Source organism: Somniosus microcephalus, chromosome 7 (assembly GCF_052327205.1).
Source record: "Somniosus microcephalus isolate GS21.2 chromosome 7, FLI_Smic_1.0, whole genome shotgun sequence".
Taxonomy (NCBI): Eukaryota; Metazoa; Chordata; class Chondrichthyes; order Squaliformes; family Somniosidae; genus Somniosus; species Somniosus microcephalus.
Genome location: NC_140993.1, coordinates 23,880,684 through 23,902,490, shown reverse-complemented (window position 1 = coordinate 23,902,490; position 21,807 = coordinate 23,880,684).

Here is a 21,807-nt window from a genome sequence, read left to right as displayed (position 1 = left end):
AATTTTTCAAAGCCAGACCGGTACCTTATGCGATACGACCTGCTGTGGAAGCTGAGCTGGAAGGGCTAGAACGTTCAGGAGTACTGTCTAAGGTGGACTGGAGTGAGTGGGCCATGCCCATTGTTCCCGTCATGAAGCGTTCATCGAGCAACAAGCCGGGGGAACCGGGGAAGGTTCGCATCTGTGGAGATTTCAAGATCACTGTTAATCCGGTGCTTCACACGGTGCAGTATCCGCTTCCGCGGATTGAGGATATCTTCGCTTCGTTGTCTGGCGGGAAACACTTCACCAAGATAGACCTGGCGCAGGCGTACTTACAGATGGAAGTTGAGGAAGAGTCACGCCAGTATCTCACGATCAACACGCATAGAGGCTTGTATCGGTATAATAGACTGGTTTTTGGAGTGGCATCAGCTCCAGCAATTTGGCAGAGGGCCATGGAGCAGGTATTACAGGGAATTCCAGGCACACAATGTTACCTGGACGATATTCTGATTACAGGAGATGATGATGAGGAACATCTTGCAAATTTGGAACTGGTGCTCACCAGATTGAAAGAATATGGACTTTGAGTTAATCGCCAGAAATGTGAGTTCTTTCAGAAGCGGATCTCGTACTGTGGTCATGTCATTGACCAGGAGGGGCTTCATAAGTCCCCTGACAAGATCGAAGTTGTTGTGAAGGCTCCCGCTCCGGATAATGTATCCCAGTTGAGGTCGTTCCTAGGGTTGATTAACTATTACCATAAGTTTCTGCCAAATTTATCCACGGTGCTGCACCCGCTGAACGCTCTTTTGCAGAAGGGAATACCATGGAAGTGGAGCGAGGACTGTAAGAGGGCCTTTCTCAAAAGCAAGGCATTGATCACCTCAGAGGAAGTGTTGGCTCACTTCAACCCAACGCTGCCTACTCGTTTGGCTTGTGATGCTTCTCCATATGGTATTGGGGCAGTACTCTCACACAAGTTGCCAAATGGCTTGGAGAGGCCAGTCGCGTTCGCATCCAGATCATTGACCTCCGCTGAGTGCAACTATGCTCAGATAGATAGGGAGGCTCTCAGCCTTGTGTGGGGAGTAAAGAAGTTTAATCATTACCTGCAGGGCCAAAAGTTTACGCTACTGACAGACCACCAGCCGTTGGTATCCATTTTTAACCCTAAGAAGGGTGTTTCGGTGATGACAGCACAGAGGTTCCAGAGATGGTCCCTTTTCCTAGGGGCACATCAATATCAGATTGAATTCAAAGGTACAAAGCAGCATGGTAATGCTGATGGGCTGTCGCGCCTGCCACTACCTACAGCGGAGTTGGCACCGACGGTTGACCCTGTTGAGTTATTTCACTCGACCATCATCGAATGTTTACCAGTCACCAATGCAAGTATTGAAAGAGAAACCAGGAACGACCCGACACTGTCCCGGGTCTACGAATTGCCAGTGAAGGGATGGGCAGCACATGGTGATCCACTGTTACCGGCATTCTCAGCAAGACGAGAACAGCTGTCCGTCTGTCAAGGAACATTGATGTATGGAACAAGGGTGATTATTCCTCCTAAGTTAAGAGAGAGAGTTCTAAAGGAACTGCATGAAGGTCATCTCAGGGGAGTCAAGATGAAAAGCCTTGCTAGGGCTTATGTGTGGTGGCCGGGTACCGACCAACAGATAGAGGATCTGACGAAAAGCTGCTCAGGGTGCCAAAAAGTTCAAAATGCACCTCCGATTGCACCGCTGCATCCATGGGAATGGCCTTCAACCCCATGGCAACGTGTACATATTGACTTTGCTGGTCCATTCATGGACTCCATGTTTTTAATTGCGGTGGACGCACATTCTAAATGGCCAGAAGTGATTAAGATGACTACCACTACCTCGGAAAAGACGATCGCGGTGCTAAGAACGATATTTGCAAGAAATGGATTGCCAGAACAAATATGTTCAGACAACGGACCGCAATTCGTGTCAGAAGAATTCCAGAAATTCATGAAGAAGAATGGGGTGAAACATTATACCTCTGCCCCATATCATCCGGCTACAAACGGGTTGGCCGAGAGATTTGTACAAACGTTCAAAAAGCAATAAAGGCCATGAGCGAAGACCAGATTCCACTACAACACAAGGTGGACAATTTCCTACTGGCATATCGAAACGCCACTCATGCAGTGACAAACCAAAGTCCTGCCATGATGTTCTATAACAGGAGGTTGCGGTCCAGGTTGGACTTGTTAAAACCAAATGTGCGGAGGGAAGTCGAAAACAAACAGTTCCAGCATATAAATAACAAGACCACTCGGAGTTTCGAAATAGGACAACCAGTGTTAGCCCGGGACTATAAAAATGAGAAATGGCAATCTGGAACAATTCGGGCCAGACAAGGACCCCTGATGTACACGGTAGATATTGGTGAAAATGTAATACGACGTCATGCTGACCAACTAGTAGAATCGAGAACAAGGGTCGAACCCAGGGTTACGGCAGAGACAACCGTGGAAGAAGTTAGTGAACCTGAAGCATCTACCTCAGAAGTGAATGTACCTGATGATGATGTCCAATCCATAAGAGATCAACTAGATGAGTCACCCCAGCAACGAGAATCAGAGACCCCTGAAAGGCGTTATCCAACTCGGATCAGGAGGCCTCCTCAGAGACTGAATCTTTGAACTGTTTTGCATGAAGTTGTATATATATATATATATGTTATTATGTTATGTTAAATGGGGATATACACTGTTAAGCTAAAAAGGGAGGATTGTGGTGTATGTAACCTGTTCCACCTTAGGAGAACTACCTTAAGAGATGTACTACTTTCTCTTGGCTGCTGTATACTGTAATACCGGTGGTGACCACACCGGTATATAAACGTTGTGTAGTGATTTGCTGGGCAGTTCAGCCCTGACCTCCGAATAGTAAAGACCTGTTAAAGTTATTCTTGTTGTCTGTGTCCAGTGATTTATAATAAACATAACTGGGACACACAGACTCAACACTAGTAGAGTAGACTCAGCCTATACTCTCTGGAGTTTAGAAGAATGAGAGGTAATCTCATTGAAACATACAAAATTCTTACAGGGCTTGACAGGGTAGATGCAGGGAGGGTGTTTCCCCTGGCTGGGGAGTCTAGAACCAGGGGTCACAGTCTCAGAATAAGGGGTCGGCCATTTAGGACCGAGATGAGGAGAACTTTCTTTACTCAGAGGGTTGTGAATCTTTGGAATTCTCTACCCCAGAGGGCTGTGGAGGCTCAGTCTTTGAGTATATGCAAGACAGAGATCGATAGATTTTTGAATATTAAGGGTCTCAAGGGATATGGGGATAGTTTTGTTCTTCTTAGGCAGTCCCTCGGAACCGAGGATGACTTGCTTCCACACTAAAAATGAGTTCTCAGGCGACTGATGAGTCCAATGCGGGACCTACATTCTCTGTCACAGGTGGGGCAGACGGTGGTTGAAGGGGCGGGTGGGTGGGGTGCTTGGGTTGACGTGCGCTCCTTCCGCTGCCTGTGCTTGGCTTCCGCTTGCTCCCGGCGAAGAGACTCGAGGTGTTCGGTGCCTTCCTGGATGCTTCTCCTCCACTTTGTGCGGTCTTGGGCCAGGGATTCCTAGGTGTCGGTGGGGATAGTGCAGGAAAGTGGAGATGAGGTAGAAGATCAGCCATGATCTTATTGAATGGCGGAGCAGGCTCGAGGGGGCAAATGGCTGACTTCTGCTCTTATTTCTTATGTTCTCTATTCCTCTATTTATGAAGCCCAGGATCCCGTTTGCTTTTTTACGCACTTTCTCAACCTGCCCTGCTACCTTCAACGCTTTGTACGCATATACCCACAGGTCTCTCTGTTCATGCACCCTTTAGAATTGTACCCTTTAGTTTATATTACCTAATAATAATAATAATAATTCAACTTTATTGTCATTGTACAATGCACAAGTACATGAACAACGAAATGTGATCTTGCAAGCTCCCATGAGTCCAGTACAAATAACATTAACATTAAACGTAAATAGCACCATCCTGGGAGAAGCAAAGCCGCTGCGTCTGTGCGTGCCGCCATTCCATTTCCACCATTCCGACAATCTTCAGCCCAACGCCCGGGCCTGCTCACCAGCCGCCCCTCCCGGGGCTCCTTCCGTGACCTTCTCACCAACCGCCCCTCCTCGGGGCTCCTTCCGTGACCTTCTGCACCTGGTCTTCCCTGATGGTCACCCCTACCAGGTACTAACCAGGCCTGGCTCTGCTTAGCTTCCAAGCCTTGCCAGTGACCCTGTCCCTAGTCCCTCATTCTTCCTACCTATCCTCACATAATAAAGGATTTTCTTTCATTAGAATGGCCATGAATTGGAGGCACAAGTATCTGTCCACCTGATGGAGTTTACTTTGCTAACTGAGAAAAAATGCCTTTGTACAGGTCATTTTAGAATATGGCAAATCTGAGTAAGTCTGCAAGAAAGGACAGTATTAAATGACAAGTGGCTCAATATAGATTGTCTGTCAACTTGTTGAGCGGACCACCAGAATGGCAAACCTTTATAAACCACTGGCTAGGCCTCAGTATTGTGTCCAATTCTGGGCACTGCAATTCATGAAGGATGTCAAGGCCTTGGAGAGGGTGCAGAGGAGTTTTACCAGAATGGTACCAGAGATGAAGGAATTCAGTGATGTGGAGAGACTAGAGAAGCTAGGATTGTTCTCCTTAGAGCCGAGAGAAGATTGAGGGGAGATTTAATAGAAAATTATGAAGGCATTTAATAGAGTAGATGAGGAGAAACTGATTCCACTGGCAGGAGGGTCAGTAACCAGAGGATGCAGATTTAATATGATCTGGTAAAAAGCCGGCGGCGGGGGGGAGATGAGGAGAATTCTTTTTACTCAGCAATTTGTTATAGTCTGGACTGCTGTTTGAAGCAAATTCAATAGGAACTTTCAAAAGGGAATAGGATAGATATATAATTAACAAGGAAAAATTTGCAGGGCTATGAGGAAAGAGCAGGGGAGTGGAACTAAATGATAACTCTTTAAGATGGCCGACACAGGCACAATGGGCCGAATGGCCTCCTTCTGTGCTATACGCTTAATGATTCGATTGAGACTTTTCCTGCGTTAAAAGCACTTTATAAATGCCAGTTGCTGCTGTTGTTATTGCTACGATTTCACTATTCTATTACAGCTTAGCAAATTTATTCTGCAGTTGAAATGCAAAACAATTTCTGGTATGGTGTAATACCTGCCAAAGACAACACGGATTTAAAGACTTACGTAGAATGTCCAGCACAGAAACAGGCCATTCGACCCAACTGGTCCGTGCCGGTGTTTATGCTCCACACGAGCCTCCTCCCACCCCTCTTCATCTCACCACATCAACATAATCTTCGATTCCTTTCTCCCTGTGTTTTTATCTACCCTCCTCTTAAATGCATCTATGTTATTCGCCTCAACCACTCCCTGTGGTAGTGAGTTCCACACTCTCACCACGCTCTGGGTAAAGAAGTTTCTCCTGAATTCCCTATTGGATTTATTAGAGACTATCTTATATTTACGGCCCCTAGTTCTGGTCTCGCCCACAAGTGAAAACATCTTCTCTATGTCTACCCTATCGAACCCATTCACAATAATTGGTAGTCCTCTATCAGGCATCTATTTGCTAGAGAAACAAACCCCAGCCTGCTTTCAATCTTTCCTGATCGGTAGAACCTCTCAGTCATGGTATCATTCTGGTAAATCTCTTTTGCTCCTTCTCAGATTCAATTCGCCCAGATCAGGCTCCCCCCCCAGGTGGACATTGCGAGATTCCGCCGATAGCACTGGTTCGGGAAGGCTCTTCAAACTGCACTCATTATCTGAGGCGCACAGGCACCTGTCGGCATGTTTTAAAAGATTTTTCACATCAAAAAATATTTAATTTACCAAGAAACTGACTAGTGTACACCAAAAAAACTATTAAATGGTCCAGTATAGCGTTGTTAAGTCATTGGGTGCGGTGGCGTAGTGGTTATGTCACTGGGCTAGTAATCCAAAAGGCTTGGACTAGTAATCCAGAGGCATGAGTTCATAATACCTACCACAGCAGATGGGGAATTTAAATTCAGCTAATAAATAAATCTGGAAAAAAAAGCTAGTATCAGTAATGGTGATCCATGAAACATGATTGTTGTAAAAACCCATCTAGTTCACTAATGTCCTTTAGGGAAGGAAATCTGCCGCCCTTACCCAGTCTGGCCTATATATGACTCTAGCAATGTGGTTGATTCTTAACTGCCCTCTGAAATGGCCCAGCAAGTCACTCAGTTGTATAAGGCAGCTCACCACCACCTTCTCAAGGGCAATTAGGGATGGGCAATAAATGCCGGCCTTGCCAGCGACGCCCACATCCCGTGAGCTAAAAAATAACATTTTATCAGTGATTTTAAATCAGGGCTCTCACGGGTGGAGAACTGGACACCAATGTTCACTCTAAATTTTTGTTTTGTGCGCGGTACCTTTAAATTTGCTGTGCATGCAACGGTGTCTTCGAGGGAAGAGCTTGCGAGCGGCCTACGCGGTGCCAGCCCCATTGCTGCGCAGCCGCACGCGCCCGAACAACGTAGAGGGAACATTGCTGGACACCCTTATTAGAAATGCTTATTTGTGCTGATGAACCCATTTACAGCTGTATTAACAAAAATAATAAAACATAAAACATAAATTAATGACCACTCTTAAACACATCAAAGAATACTTCTTAAAGGAAAGAAAATAAAGAAATGATTGCGTTCGATTATGCTGCCCGATTGCGCTGGTTCACGGAAGATTTACGTTTGCTATTATGCAAATGGGTTTTTAGCAGAACTCGAAGAGTAACCTAACCAGCGCAGTTTCGAGCGCATTTTTGGGCGCAATTTCCCGATAGGGCAGAACTCTACCCTCACAACATTTAAATAACACATTATCCAGCTCTTCATTACTTGGCTTTGAAGCCTCAAACTATTGTAAGATTGGCAGATCTTTGAAGGTTCTGGTGTGAGATAATCTTGTGTATGATAAATAATGCCTTTCAGCGAGTGTTTTACCCTGAGATTGGGAAACATTTCCTATTGGGCTGGAAGCTCTGCAGTGATAACAGAATATGGAAGGAGGTGTGGGATCTATTTACCAAAGCCACTATCTCATGAAAAATGTTTTAAAAGTCAAATAACAAAGTTTTGTAGGAATGTCTAGTTCCTATCCAAAAGACTGAGGTCCACTCAGGCGATCAAATAAATGAGGTTTAATGAAAAGTAACAGGCCTAGAAATTGGCCTGAGGCGCCCAAGCGGCGCAAAGTTCAGCTGGGCGCTGGAATTTGCGCCGCGATCGCCGCATTAGCGATCACCGCAAATTCAGTTGAAGTGCCCCTCGAGGGAGACGGGGCGCGGCTCGAGGCGCTCCGCGTCCCTCTTAGGGCCCTGAAAGTGAATTTCACAGCGCTACGTACCGCAGCATCACACGCTGCGGCACGGCACGCTGCGGTACTGCAGGCCTTCCTCCCCCTGTTAAGGGGGAGGGGCCTGCAACAGCGCGAGCCCCGATCGTGAGTGCCGGCAAAAGAGCCCAGCACCAAGGAGAAGTGCCGGGCTCTTTGGAAACAGTCAGCAATGCCGCGGGGGAGGGACCAGGAGGCTGGGGACGGAGGTGCTGGCAGGCGGCCGCCCCACACCTCCACCTTAACTTGTGTCTCTGCCGGCGCAGCAAGGCCCCGTGAACCGGGCGCGGGTAGCGAACGGCGCTACAGCGGCGTTCGCTACCAAATATCGCAATCGGGGCGCGAATGGGGCGCTGCGCACACCGATGACGTCATCGGTGGCGGCGCAGCGCAAAAGGCTAACGCCACCATTAGTGCCCCTGCTGAATATCGCGGGAGGCGCAGCCAGTGGCGCTGCAGCCACTGACTGCCTCTTTAGGCGCTAACAGGTGGTGCTACTCACCCAATTTTTCCCTCACAGAGTTTAACGGATAACTACAGGAGAACATCGAATATAGTTCTAGTCAGTTTGGAGGCTCCACGAGGACTGCTAGGGCGGTCCCATGGCTGACGTCATGACATCATCACGTTTTTCCCTCCGGTGGGGGATCACGTGATGAACGGCGTGACGTCATCGCGTTTGCCTGCGCTATTAAAGTGATCGCGCTCTGTACATGTAATCAGTGAAAACAAAGATACAGACTCAGGCTGCAGCCAACATATTATTAAAGGGAATTATATACAATTGATTGGAGTCCCTTAGTGGCTCCGCCACATGCGCCCCCCCAGAATTGTCTTTAATAGCAAAAGTAAAATGGCGAGGAGGCCTGACAAGCCTGTCAGAGCGACTTCTGTAGCCTTGAAGTGGAAGCTGATGGACGGTGGGCGAGCTGGCGGGCGGTTGCGTTTGATCTGGCGTGGCGACTGTCGGCGGTCGGCCACGTTTCGGCGGTTGTGCGATCTCGACTGGGCGGTCAAGGTCCAAGTGAGCCGGCTTCAACCGGTCAACCGAAATGTGGTCCGGTTTACCTCCAACATCAACCGAAAAAGATTTGTCTCCCGGCTCTATCACACGGAAAGGACCAGTGTAAGGGGGTTTGAGCGGGTCCCGATGAGCGTCGTGGCGGATAAACACATAGTCGGCGTTCTTCAGCTCAGCTGGGACGTGGGAGCTCTGCAAGCCTTGATGCGACGTAGGCACCGGAGCGAAACTTCTGGCTGCCTCCTGGTGGCTGATGAGCTGCTGGGACGCAGACCATGGCTCTGTTGGAGTCAGAAGGAAATCCCCTGGTACGCGTAGCGGCTGGCCATATACGAGCTCCGCCGAGGATGGTTGAAGATCTTCTTTAGGTGCCACAGTCTGTTCACCCTCCTGCCATCTGGGAGACGCTACAGATGCATTCGCACCCGTACGACCAGATTTAGGAACAGCTTCTTTCCCAGGGCTGTCATCCTACTGAACTCCACAAATAAACTCTAAAGCCTGCACATCTGCCAATGCACTTTATTATGGTTATGTTTATGTTAATGTATTACAAGCCAAATGTATGTTGAATGTTTAAATGTCTTAATCTAAATGTACACTCTCGGGAGCCGCAAGCCTACATTTCGTTGTACTGCACTTGTGCACTAACAATGACAATAAAAGTTGATTTGATTGATTTGTATGAAGACCCAAAAGGACCCATGGAAGCCTGTCCACCCAGCCCGCACCTTGAAGGCTGGCTCGCAGTGTGGCTTTGAGCGGCCTGTGGAATCGTTCGCACAGGCCGTTCGCCTGTGGATGGTAGGCAGTGGTGCAATGTAGCTTGACGCCGAGCCCCTGAGCCACAGCGTTCCAGAGCTCCGAAGAAAACTGCGGCCCACGATCGGATGAGATGTCCGCCGGTACCCCGAAGCGGGCGACCCAAGAGGAGATGAATGCCCTGGCAATGTCTGTGGAAGTGGTGGATGACAGAGGAACCGCCTCCGGCCATCGAGTGGTGCGGTCCACCATTGTAAGAAGATGAGTAAACCCATGCGAAGGCGGAAGTGGCCCCAGCAGGTCCACATGCACATGATCAAACCTACATTCCGGAATGGCGAAAGTGGCCAATGGAGCCTTGACGTGACGCTGCACCTTGGCCTTTTGGCAGACCACGTAGGTGTTGGCCCAGTTGCGAACATCCATGTGCATGCCCCACCACACGAATTTGGACGACATCAACCATTGCGAGGCCTTCATGCCAGGGTGCGACAACCCGTGGATGGCGTCAAAAACTTTTCGGCGCCAGGCGACCGGGATGATAGGGCGAGGATCTCCTACGGAAACGTCGCAGAGTAGCGTAGTGCCCGTGGCATGGAATTTGACGTCGGTCGCTTGGAGGCTAGAGGGGTTGGTTCTGTAAGATTGGACCGCCAGATCCGAGGCTTGATCCGCAGCCATGAGGGCATAGTTGATGCCGAGCTGGACTGCATGAACGGTCGCGCGGGAGAGGCAATCCGCCACCAGGTTGTCCTTACCGGACACATGCTGAATCTCAGTGGTGAATTCTGAGATAAACATTAACTGACATTGTTGCTGAGCTGACCACGGTTCGGCGGTCTTGGCTATAGCGAACGTTAGTGGCTTATGGTCCACAAAAGCCGTGAACGGACGTCCCTCTAGCAAGAACCGGAAATGGCGGATGGCCAGAAAAAGGGCCAGCAACTTCCGGTCGACATGCTGTACTTTCGTTCATTTCGCCGTAGTTGACGGCTGAAAAACACCAGTAGTTACCACATCCCATGCACCCACTGTTCCTGCACTGCGCCGATGGCGTAGTCTGACGCATCGGTGGTAAGGGCGATGGTGGCACCTGGCAGTGGGTGTGCCAGCATGGTTGCATTGGCTAGAGCGCCTTTTGTGTCGACGAACGCCCAGTCCATGTCGACCGTCCAGCTGATCGGATCCTTGCCAGACTTGCCCTTGAGGGCCTCGTACAGGGGCTGCATGAGCAGAGCTGCATTAGGGACGAACCGGTGATAAAAATTTACCATCCCGAGGAACTCCTGCAGGGCCTTGATGGACTGCGGGCGCGGGAACGAAGTAACTGCCTCCACCTTCATTTGCAGGGGAATTGCACCGTCTGATGTGATGCGATGGCCTAAAAAATCAATCTGCTGCTGTGAGGGTGCCAGTCAGTTCCTTCTGTAGCCTCTAGATGGCACCTTCACTTGTTTGGTTCCAGCCCTTTGTTAATTGTTCCTAGCCTCCTGTGTTAATCCAGGAAGTAACTGGTAAAATAGATGGGGGAGAGCCAGTGGATGTGGTGTACCTTGACTTCCAGAAAGCCTTCGATAAGGTTCCACACAAAAGATTATCATGCAAAATTAAGGCTCATGGGATTGGGAGCAAAGTATTAACGTGGATAGAGAACTGGCTGGCGGATAGAAAACAGAGAGTTGGAATAAACGGCTCGTTTTCGGAGTGGCAGGCAGTAACCAGCGGGGTGCCGCAAGGATCTGTCCTGGGACCCCAGCTGTTCACAATATATATAAATGATCTGGATCAGGGAATTGGATGCAATATTTCCAAATTCGCTGACGACACTAAACTAGGAGGGGGGGTGGGCTCTGATGAGGATGTCAGGAGGCTACAGTGCGATTTGGACAGGTTGGGGGAATGGGCGGATACGTGGCAGATGCACTATAATGTGGATAAATGCGAGGTTATCCACTTTGGGGGTAAAAACAGGAGGGTAGATTATTATCTAAATGGCAATAGATTGGGAGATGGGGAAGTGCAGAGGGACCTGGGTGTTCTTGTGCACCAGTCACTGAAGGAGAGCATGCAGGTGCAACAGGCGATTAAGAAGGCAAATGGTATGTTGGCCTTCATATCAAGGGGGTTCGAGTATAGGAATAGGGATACCTTACTACAGCTGTACAAGGTGCTGGTGAGACCGCATCTGGAGTATTGTGTACAGTTTTGGTCGCCCCATCTGCGGAAGGATGTTCTTGCCATGGAAAGAGTGCAACGGCGATTCACCAGGCTGATACCTGGAATGGCGGGAATGACCTACGAAGAGAGATTAAATAGTTTGGGCTTGTACTCACTGGAGTTTAGAAGATTGAGAGGGGATCTCATCGAAACATATAAAATTATGGCAGGCCTGGACAGGCTGAATTCAGAGAGAATGTTTCCAATGGCCGGGGAGCACAGAACCAGGGGCCACAGTCTAAAAATAGCGGGCAAATCATTTAAAACAGAGATGAGGAAGAATTTCTTCACTCAAAGAGTGGTGAGCCTGTGGAATTCCCTGCCACAGAGGGCTGTGAAGGCTAATTCAATAAATATTTTCAAGAGAGAATTGGATATATTTCTGAAGGCTAAGGGGATTAAGGGTTACGGAGAAAAGGCGGGGACGGGGTACTGAACTGGTAAGATCAGCTATGATCTCAGACGAAGATCAGCCATGATCTCATTGAATGGCGGAGCAGGCTCGAAGGGCCGAATGGCCTACTCCTGTTCCTATCTCTATGTTTCTATGTTTCTATGTTAACGGCCTGTTAGCTGTTCATGGGTTTCACCTGGTTTTCTTGGTATATAAGTTCTGTGGTTGCTTCCTTCCTTGCTCAGTCCTAACCGGGGATCCGGGGACTAGCCTTCGCTCTGTGGCTCCTGGCTTTGACTAGCTGGTTGCCATGGTTCTCTCGAGCTCTGTATTTAAGATGTAACTAAGTCTGTGTTCTTGTTGTTCTTAGTCTTAATAAGGTGCTGGGCTGGACTAGCGTGTTGCCATGCTGGCGCTTGTCTTGAGCTTTGCATTGATAAGCCTGTTACCCCTGCGGCAGCCCCTCGTGATAGCTTGTCTCGAGTCTCGTCTCGGCAAGCTGGTTGCGCTTGTGGTAAGCTTATCCCAGCTCAGTATGGACAAGTAGGTTGCCTCATGGAAGCTGTCCTGAGTTCCTATTCTTGACTAGCCATTTTGTAACTTGTCTCGAGTTCTATGTATATTGTTCTTCTCTCGAGCTCTATGTATGATGTGGTGTTCCTGTCTCGAGTTCTTACGTATGCTGTTGTGTTCCTTGTATGAATCTAGTTATGTGTGAATCTAGTTAAGTAATGAATAAAGTACTGTTCCTTAAGATTGTATACCTGCCTCTAGCCTGGTTTCTGCACTTGGGTCCAGAGCCTACCTTGCCCGGAGAGCACGGCCCCGTATCTACACGGCCCCGTGGCTCCCCAACCCTGACAGCTGCAGGCCGAACTGGCACTTGGCCGGGTTGATGATCAAGCCGTGTTGACTGAGGCGTCTAAAGAGGGTGTGCAAATGGCAGATGTGCTTCTCTTTATTAGGGCTGGCAATGAGGATGTCGTCGAGGTAGACGAATAGAAACTTGAGGTCTCGAAGCACGGAGTCCATCAAGCGTTGGAAAGCCTGTGCGGCGTTCTTCAATCCAAACGGCATCTGCAGAAATTCAAACAGGCCGAATGGGGCGATGACTGCAGTTCTTGGGACATCTTGCGGGTGTACGGGGACCTGGTGGTAGCCACGGACAAGGTCGACTTTTGAAAAAATGGTATTTCCCGCCAAATGTGCAGAGAAATCCTGAATATGAGGGATCGAGTACCGATCAGGAGTAGTGGCGTCGTTCAGGCGTCGGTAGTCGCCGCAAGGCCATCCACCGCCAGGTTTCGGAACAATATGGAGAGGCGAAGACCAGGGACTATTCGACCGGTGAATAATCCCTAGCCACTCCATCATGTCGTACTCCGCTTTCGCAACCGCGAGCTTGCCAGGTTCGAGGCGCCGGGCCCGTGCGTAGACCGGGGAGCCAGTAGTGGTGATGTGATGTTCGACACCATGTTTCATGGCCGTGGAAGAGAAAGTGGGTCTGGTCAGGTCTGGGACATCGCCGAGGAGGCGAGTGAAGTCATCCGGAGGTGGGGACGCGCAGGAGACGGGATGGAGTGAAAAGTGGCCGCATTGATCAACCGGCAGTGCCGTACATCCACCAGGAGGCCGTTGGCGCACAAAAAATCTGCCCCGAGGATGGCTTGAGAGACTTTGGCCATGATGAAATCCCAGTAAAACCGCTGGCCGCCGAAGCACACCTGGACACGCTTGCTTCCCAAGGTCTGAATGGCCCCGCCATTAGCCACCTGGAGGGAGGGGCCATGCCCCCCAAATTGTAGATCAAGATTTGATGTGGGTAGGATGCTACACTGCGTCCCAGTGTCGCAAAGGAAACGTCGACCAGATAGGGAATCGTTGATGAAGAGGAGTTTTCCCGAATTATCGATTGCCATCGCAGCCGCGGGGCGCTCGTTATAACCGGTCCTCTTTCGACAGGGTGGCTGCTGTTTTTTTTTGAGCGAAAAGCTGCAGGGAGGGTGGCAGCATCTTGCTTTCACGCCAAAACGGGCGTGGTAGAAGCACAACCCCGCAGGTTGAGGGGCTGGAGCGGCGTCTGTGGGGGATGGGCGCCTCGTGGCAGCGCAGTACTGCTGCGTCACCGCGAAGATCTTGTCCGCATCGGCAGCCAGCTCTGCGCAGTCGGTGACTTCCGACGTGGCTAGGGCAGCTTGAACTTGCTCCAGTAGCTGGCTGAGGAGTAGCTCCCTGAAGAGGAAGCATTCCGGTTCGGAGCCCAGGAGCGTGAGCATTTGGCTCATGAGCTCGGACGGCTTGGAGTCCCCGAGGCCGGGCATATTGAGCAGCCGGCGGGCGCGCTCCGACTTCGTGAGCCCGAAGACCTGTAACAACCGCGCCTTTATCGTATCATACTTGCGATCTTCTGGTGGATTACCAAGCAGGCTGATGATCCACGAGGCTGCGGCACTGTCGAGGGCGGAGACCACGTGATAGTAACAGGTCTGATCCGCAACGATGTTCCTGATTGCGAACTGGGCTTCAGCCTGGATGAACCACGTGGCTGGCTGTTGCTCCCAGAACTGCGGTAGCTTCAAAGCAACAGCGTTCGATTCCATGTGCAGTAACTTCTGCGAAAACCGTTTGCAAAAGTCAGGGTCACCAATGTAGGAATGTCTAGTTCCTATCCAAAAGACTGAGGTCCACTCAGGCGATCAAATAAATGAGGTTTAATGAAAAGTAACAGAGTTTAACGGATAACTACAGGAGAACATCGAATATAGGTCTAGTCAGTTTGGAGGCTCCACGAGGACTGCTAGGGCGGTCCCGTGGCTGACGTCATGACGTCATCATGTTTTTCCCGCCAGTGGGGGATCACGTGATGAACGGCGTGACATCATCGCGTTTGCCCGCGCTATTAAAGTGATCGCGCTCTGTACATGTAAACAGTGAAAACAAAGATACAGACTCAGGCTGTAGCCAACATATTATTAAAGGGAATTATATACAATTGATTGGAGTCCCTTAGTGGCTCAGCCACAGTTTGCCACTTTTCTTTATTAAGCAAGTCCCTTCAAGTACAACTGTACGACTAGCAGGGGCCAACTTTGCAATCAAGGAGTGTGCTCTCATATCATTCCCCGCACCAGTTTTCTGGGGCACAGGAAGCGCGATGATTGGTTGGGGAAGGTGTGACATAATTGGAGCCCAATCTGCATTTTGAAAGAAGGTCCCCGCCGGGGGTGCCCTTCCTGCCTGCTCAGAACAGCGGGTTAAAATAGGAACCTGTGGGAAGAGAATCTGCCCTCGGCAGGTAAGTACCACGGTCGATTTTCAAGGGCTATGGTCCCCCATAGAGTTTGCACATGACGTTCAATAGGAGCGACATGAGGGTATCGTAATCTAGTTTGCTGACAGGTTATGTTTGACCACAATAGCATGAGAAGGGAAGAGAACCTGCTCTATGACCTACGATGATGATAGCAAAATACTGCAGATGCTGGAATTCCGAAATAACAACAGAAAATGCTGGAAAAACTCAGCAGGCCAGGCAACATCTGTGGAGAGAAAATAGAGTCAACGTTTCGGGGCAAACCCCTTGTCAAGACTGGAAAAGCACAGGAAATAAAACAGATGAAAAGGCCAGTTTGGGGGCTGGGAGAGAACAAAAGAGAAGTGAAGAGACATTAAGAGGTATTCAAAACCAGATGAGATGGTGATAGGACTAGTGGAGACAAAAGACGGCACTAGATTAGGTGTGAAATGCGCTGGCAGAATGGGAGACAGCTGCCAAGTGGGAGAGAAAAAAAGAAAAAAAAAAGGGGGCGGGGGAAAGGCCAAAACAAAGGTGTGGATAAAAAATAAGTAAAAATGTAATAGGGGCCGAGGTTATGATCTGAAATTGTTGAACTCGATATTGAGCCCGGAAGGCTGTAATGTGCCTAATCGGAAGATGAGGTGCTGTTCCTCGAGCTTATGCTGAACTTCTGTGGAACAACGCAAGAGCCCAAGTACAGTGAGGTCTGAGTGGGAATGGAGCGGTGAATTAAAATGACAGGCGACCGGAAGCTCGGTGTCACCCTTACGGACTGAATGGAGGTGTTCCGCAAAGCGGTCACCCAATCTGCGTTTGGTCTGCCCAATGTAGAGGAGACCACATCGTGCTCTATGATCTCCCCATCTCTGGCTTCCTCTATGTGCCTTCATCCTCATAGGGTCTAATGCTTCTAAGTTGCAAGGGGGTGAGAGGGTCCAGCGATCCTTGGAGAATCTCTGCCATGGTATGGACTATTCCAGGGGTGAAAGACTTCAATTACGTGGAGAGACTAGAGAAACTGGGGTTGTTCTCCTTAGAGCAGAGAAGGTTAAGAGGAGATTTGTTTTTAATTCATTCACGGGATATGAGTGTCGCTGGGCCAACATTTATTGCCCATCCCAAACTGCCATTTCAGAGGGCAGTTAAGAGTCAGCCACACTGTGGGTCTGGAGTCACATATAGGCCAGACCGGGTAAGGACAGCAGATTTCCTTCCCTAAAGGACATTAGTGAACCAGATGGGTTTTTACAACATTCCGGTAGTTTCATGGTCACCATTACTGATACTAGCTTTTTGTTCCAGATTTATTTAATTAACTGGATTTAAATTCCCCAGCTGCTGTGGATTTGAACTCATCTTCCAATGGATGATTAAGTCCAGGCCTCTGGATTACCAGCCCAGTAACATAACCACGATGCTACAGTACCCTATTTGATAGAGTTGTTCAAAATCATGAAGAAATAAAGGGGAATCTGTTTCTAGTGGCAGGAGGGTCGGTAACCAGTGGACACAGATTGAAGGTAATTGGCAGTAGAACCAGAGAGGAAATGAGAAAAATATTTATGTCGCGAGTTATGATGATCTGGAATGCACTGCCTGAAAGGGCAGTGGAAGCAGATTGAATAGTAACTTTCAATAGGGAATTGGATAAATATGTGAAGAGGGAATCTTTGCAGGGCTATGAGGAAAGAGCCGGGGGGAGTGGCACTAATTGGAGAGCTCTTTCAAAGAGCCGGCACAGGCACAATGGGCCGAATGGCTGTCTGATTCTATGATCCTTCTCTTCTCTTTGAAGAAAACAAAAAGCGAGAATTCTCTTTGGCCGCCATGCCACGCACTCAAGCCCAGGGCCAGGAAATTCCTCAGAGCTTGGATAGCAAGTGCGGCCATTGTTTTAAACTGTAAAATAATCTTTCACTGACTCCATTCATGCCCAGAAGAACGCAGGAGTGATTTTTTTTGCTGTCAGAAATTTAGATCCCAGCAAAGTCCTTCACTTATATTTTCAAATGCAAGAAATTTACAAACAAGTTAACTGTCAACATCTTCATGTTGCCCAAATGGTTTCAACCTATCACACCTGAAAAACTGTTATAATTCCTCACCAAGCTGGAAGGGAGCCTCTTGATCAAACAAAATTAAAACGCCGTTTTCACGCACCGACGGGGATTCCATCGCACTTCCGGTGAAGGAACACCGACGGAGCGAGGAGAGATCCGACCAATTTCCCGGCCTGGAATGTCAGCAATCGAACCAACTCAGGCCAACATCCCCAGCATCGATGCTTTGACCATGCTCAATCAGCTCCGATGGACGGGCCACATCATCCGCATGCCCGATATGAGACTCCCAAAACAAGCGCTCTACTCGGAGCTCCGGCACAGCAAGAGAGCCCCAGGTGGGCAGAGAAAATGCTTCAAGGACACCCTCAAAGCCTCCTTGAGAAAGTGTACCATCCCCACCGACACCTGGGAATCCCTGGCCCAAAACCGCACAAAGTGGAGGAGAAGCATCCGGGAAGGCGCCGAACACCTCGAGTCTCTTCGCCGGGAGCAAGTGGAAGCCAAGCGTAGGCAGCGCAAGGAGCGCACGTCAACCCAAGCACCCCACCCACCCGCCCCTTCAACCATTGTCTGCCCCACCTGTGACAGAGACTGTAGGTCCCGCATTGGACTCATCAGTCACCTGAGAACTCATTTTTAATGTGGAAGCAAGTCATCCTCGGTTCCGAGGGACTGTCTAAGAAGAAGAAGAAGATGGGGTGAAAACTGCTTCATAAACCTAGTAATTCTATACTATAGCTTTCAGTGAGCTTCGTGTAAGGTTTCATCCAGTGCAGTGCTGAGGAAGTGCTTTTACTGTTGGAGGTGCCGTCCCTTTTGGATGAGATGTTAAAATCGAAGCCCCGTCTGAACTCTCAGGTGGATGTAAAATATCCCATGGCACTATATTGAAGAAGAGCAGGGGAGATCTCCCCAGTATCCAGGGCTAACATTTATCTTTCAACCAAGAGCTAAAACCAAGAGATGATCTGCTTATTATCACGTTGCTGTTGGTGGGAGCTTGCAGTGCTGCCGCGTTTCCTCCATATTACAACAATGACTACACTTCAAAAGTACTTCATTTGGGATGTTCTGAGGTTGTGAATGGCGTTATATAATGTAAGTTCCTTCTTTCTCTCTTTAACATAAGACTGTGAGTGAAAGAATACTTTGAGGTAAAGGCCGAGCACGTAAAGAACCCTGAGAAACTTCCTGGCCATTAACAATGAGTTTTTGAAGGACAGAGAGGGGGAAAATGGCAAAAATGCATTCACATCTGTTGGCTGACTCCTTTTACTTTGCCTGACCTAGCAAGGTCATTAAACTTGTACTGGCACCAATCTGACTCTTGCCAGGGTCTTTGAGTTTGTACTGACTTCTATCTGTTGAGGGCCTTCAATGCTCAGTCTGTAACAGGGCCCTTTCTCCTCTGTCTTGTTTAAGGTAGCAGAATTTCTAACAGCCAGTATCAACTTGCCTATTTGGTAGCACTCTCACCCCTGAGTCAGAAAGTTGTCAGTTCAAGCCCCACTCCAGAGACTGGAGCACATAATCCAGGTCAACAGTGTAGCTGTTGGAAGCGTTGTTTTTTTCAGATGGAGTGTTAAACTGAGGCCCCCATTTCCCAGCTCGGGTAGTTGTAAAAGATCCGCTGGTGGTATCTGAAGCAGTTAATGCTTCCTCTGCACCTCTGAAAACCTGGTGGATCCATGCCCTGCAGCAGACCTCTGTGACACTCTGAAATGATTTCCACTTCTGCTTCCAGGCAAGGAGGTACAGCTTCCGCTTTGGGCGCATTGGTGCCCTTGCGCCCAAAAGATCCGGCTTAATTTTTAGAGCCCCCTCGAATGAGCGCAATTAACGGAAACTCCCAATGGTGATTAACCTGATCTGTGGCCAGTGTTGTGGCCGTTGCTTTTTTAAACTGGCGCTAAAGATCGCGGAAACTCGAGTTGCGCTGAACATAATTTGGGCTTAAAATTCCGCGATCTTTTGCGAGGGTTACGCCGATTTCGGGGGGGGAGTTCCGCCGAGAAAACCAGCGCAGCCGAGTGGAAACTCTGCTGCAAGATGCATAGCGACGATGCCCAGCCCTTCACCTGAAGCAGCCGCTTCATAGATAGATGAAAGAGCTGGTGCCAGCAAAAGTGACCCATGGAGCTGTCGGATCGTCGTGATAGCCCAACTGGTTCACTGATGTCCTTTGAGGAAGGAAACCTTGCCGCCTGTACCCAGTCCGACCTACATGTGACTCCAGCCCTGCACCAATGTGGTTGGCTCTTAACTGCCCTGTGAAGTGGCCTAGCAAGCCGCTCAGTTTCGGGATGGGCCATAAATGCTGGCCTTGCCGTGCGATGCCCACATGCCCGAGAATGAATATATATTTCTTTTAAAAGATCTGCAAAGTGGCAGGTTAACAGGAAGATGCAGGCAACCAGTACAACTGGTTAGGTCATCCCAGAGTTTGCAGGAACATTGTGTAACCCAGCACTAGCAGATACAGGCCACGTGCATTCCATGAGGCCCCATCTTGAAAGCCAGCAACATGCCACCCCATCGACTCCTACCGCTATTTAGAAGGAGTACGGGATTGGTTGGTAGAAGACACTCCCCAAACGCTGTCACCAATGGGAAGCAGTGTGGTGCCAAATATTAGTTGCATACAATGATGGTAGCATTTGACTTGAATGTAGTTCTGAGTGTTCATTTGAGAAGGTCCTTATTAAGGCAGCAGTAGAGCGAAGGATGGACATGGCTGTTTCTCATGTGGAGATGTATTGCTCACAATAGGACGTGGGGCGGGTGTGGGATGGGGGGGCTCAGTCAGTCGGGTAAATGTCCTATCACTTAGTAGCTGGCATACAATTTTTCCAGGTTGCAAATCGCCTTCATCCACTTCTTCTTCCTCATCTTTCTCATCCTCCTCTTCTAATAGTTGAACCTGGGGCTACTAATCCTCCATCAGCATGTTATGTCCTTGCTGGATGGCAAAGTTGCCATACGGCTATTATCTTGGAGAACTTGGCCCGCGTACAGAGAAGAACCCCACCACCCCAGCCTGTCCAAACAATGAATCTTCTGCTTGAGCATGATGATGTTAGATCCCACCAGAATTCCGATTCAGGCACCAGCTTTATTGCATCAGCATTTTGTGACTTTCGCAGGTTTCTCAATTAAGTCAGCAACCAAGGTTCCAAAAGGTACGCATGATCCCCAAGCAGCCTCCCTCCTCATTTAAACAGTAGCGAGATAGTGGACTGGTGTGAGGTGAAGAGGTCATGAGTGCTACCAACGTATCAGCCATTCACTTAAATGATTCGGTTCCTGTGGTCAGGAGAACACCTGGCCATTAATGGGATGGAATCCTTTCTGGTATATATTACATCGAATGTACAGCACAGAAACAGGTCATTCCGCCCAACTGGCCCATGCTGCTGTTTATGCTCCACACATGCCAGATAAGCTATGGGGTGGGTGTTAGAGATCTGAATCACCATATGTGTCCTCGGTTGGCCTGCAGCACTGACTCAGAAAATATATAAAAAGACACGTGACGCAAAATTTGGAACATAGCACTGTTGCTTGAAAAGGAGTGGGTAAAAGTAGTCGAGCAATGCAGGTATCAGCATCGTCAGCTATACCGCCTGACATGAATCAGTCATTCATGAAAGAAAGACTTATGAAATAATACTGAGCGGCCTATGGGTGGCGCTGTCCAGGGAGAGTATAAATACTCTTGCGCAGGACATTCTTAACAGGAACTAGTGAAGGACACAACTAGACCTCCATGTTGTAAAACAGTTGATTAAAGCTTTGTTTAACACTTAGACCAAATGCCTAGTAGTTTTCTTACGTCACCGCCTAGAAGGACAAGGGCAGCAGGTGCATGGGAACACCACCACCTCCCAGTTCCCCTCCAAGTCACACACCATCCTGATGTGGACCTATATTGGCCGTTCCTTCATAGTCGCTGGGTCAAAATCCTGGAATTCCCTCCCTAACAGCACTGTGGGAGTACCTTCGCCACACGGACTGCAGCAGTTCAAGAAGAAGGTGGCTCACCACCACCTTCTCGAGGGGCAATTGGGGTTGGGCAATAAAATGCTGGCCTTGCCAGTGATGCCCACATCCCGTGAATGAATTAAAAAAACAGCAAACAACGTTTTTGTCACTTGTTTGAGGCATCGGTGCACACCCAACTGGGAAACGCCATTGGCGGTGACTTGGAAGGACCTTGCAGCCGTAGAAATTGAGTGCTGTGGCCGCCATCACTGGCACAACCACAGCCATCACAGTGGCAGAAGATACCTGTAGTGCGGGATTAAGGAGATGGAGCCATTCAGCGACAGCCTTCCTGCTAAAAGCATAGATTGCGATAGCAGATCTTCTTTGATATACCCAGTTGCTGAGCCTAAATGTGCCATTGCAGCTTCTGGAGTAAGGGTGGGTGGATGCAGAAACCCTTAGGTATAAACGCACCTTTTGCATCTCCTCAGAATCTTTTAAGAAAGACGAGAATTAACTTACATTTCAATGGTGCATGTCACATCTTCAGAACATCACATGAATTACATCTGAAGTTTAGTCACAGTCGGCAAACATGGCAGTGAATTTGCACGCAGCAAGGTTCTGACAAACGACAATTGGTA